At 37.0% G+C, this 1,448-nt stretch overlaps 1 protein-coding gene across 1 annotated transcript in view; it reads right to left on the reverse strand.

The window, feature by feature from the left end:
- The window catches only part of NFIB (nuclear factor I/B), a gene marked incomplete at its 3' end in the record, with an annotated part of 26,277 nt that overhangs the window by 24,503 nt on the left and 326 nt on the right, over positions 1 to 1,448 (reverse strand). The gene's annotated exons all lie outside the window — the stretch shown is intronic.

A 1,448-nucleotide genomic window follows, 5' to 3' on the forward strand; every position in this document is an offset into this window, starting at 1 on the left:
ACTACACATCTAGAGAGCACCTACTTGGCAGTGTATTTAAAAGGGAAGTACTGAGTTCAATGGAAATAGAGAAAAGACAGTGTTTGCATTAATGCCAAAATAAAGTGTTTTCATTTATATTAGTGGGTCTTTATAAGGAAGGTATTTTATAAACTGCCCATAGCTCCGCTTTGTATCAGCACAGGCACACCAACACTGCTCTTCTGAACTACCTCTCAAATCTTTGGGGTTTTTCAACTTAATTTTTAAATGACTTGCTATTTTTGAGCTGGGACCAAGTCATAGCTTTCCCAAGAAAAAACAACAGTAGGAACGTTCCAAAATTGCTGTACTTGGTAATCAAAGCCTTGCAAATTTCAAAATCATTGCTCCCCGACAGAATGGGCTACACAGAGAGAAGTCAGGTTTCCTAGCAAATAAATAGCTCATCTACAAATCAGGTTATGACTGCACTCAGATACATATATATAAAATTATACACTAACCCAAATATAAAGATCTACACGTAACTATAGGGCTGAAAATAGTTGTGGAAGCTTCTTTTGTGACAGGCTCATTTTAATCACAGCCTCATTAGTTCAGTTTAATCATAAAATAGTAGTTACTGCTCTGACATGTGGTAGCTCTGCAAAAAAACCACAAATGAGCAGAAATCTATCCTTTCCATTTCGCCTATCACCTCTGATGTATTTGGGTATCTGGTGGTAGTGGAAACCTTACAGAGAGCAGAATGAGGCCAGGCTCACTATCATAATGAAAAACAAGTGGATGTTAATGGGAAAATAATCATTCATCTCAAAATAATGGAGAAATCACAAAACAGAAACTTCTCAAAGCAGAACTGCATGTTAAAGGAAAGAGTCTTGAAATCTGTTTTATTCATCTAGTCACAGAGTTCTGCTCAAGAAATGAATCCTTTCGCATGCGGTTTACAAAGACACATATTGAGCTGCTGAGGGGACACTTTTGAGGGCCGTGTCCTCATCTGAAGAATCAGGGTCATTCTCACCTCTAAAATTAAACAGACCATGTTGCTGGAATTTCCCTGTCATTTCTGATAAGCCCTGAAGATAACATGCATTCCACCACATTTCAAGTGTCTCCTTCACACTTTAAGTGAAGTTTTGCTATGGAATTTCTATGGATTTCAGAAAGCAAATGTTGAAAAATATTTATCAGAACTCTCTGACTTTAGACAGAGTATTCAAAAGAAGCACTGGCATTCATTTCATTGTGTCACATAGCGAACATGGTTTAGACTTCTCTTGTGTATTAAATCCTACCTGCTCTGGTATTTAAATATAACTTAGTCATAGCAACAATAATAAAAGAGGATGTAGGTGGAAGGAGGAAAGACAAGGAGGATTTTCTTCTCTGCTAGCTTCTTCACACAGTTTACAGCTTATTTTGTTCACTGATTAATCCTAAATAATTTCCAGTGACTTGCA

The sequence above is a fragment of the Mesitornis unicolor genome, unplaced genomic scaffold (genome assembly GCF_000695765.1).
Source record: "Mesitornis unicolor isolate BGI_N332 unplaced genomic scaffold, ASM69576v1 scaffold37866, whole genome shotgun sequence".
Lineage (NCBI taxonomy): Eukaryota > Metazoa > Chordata > Aves > Mesitornithiformes > Mesitornithidae > Mesitornis > Mesitornis unicolor.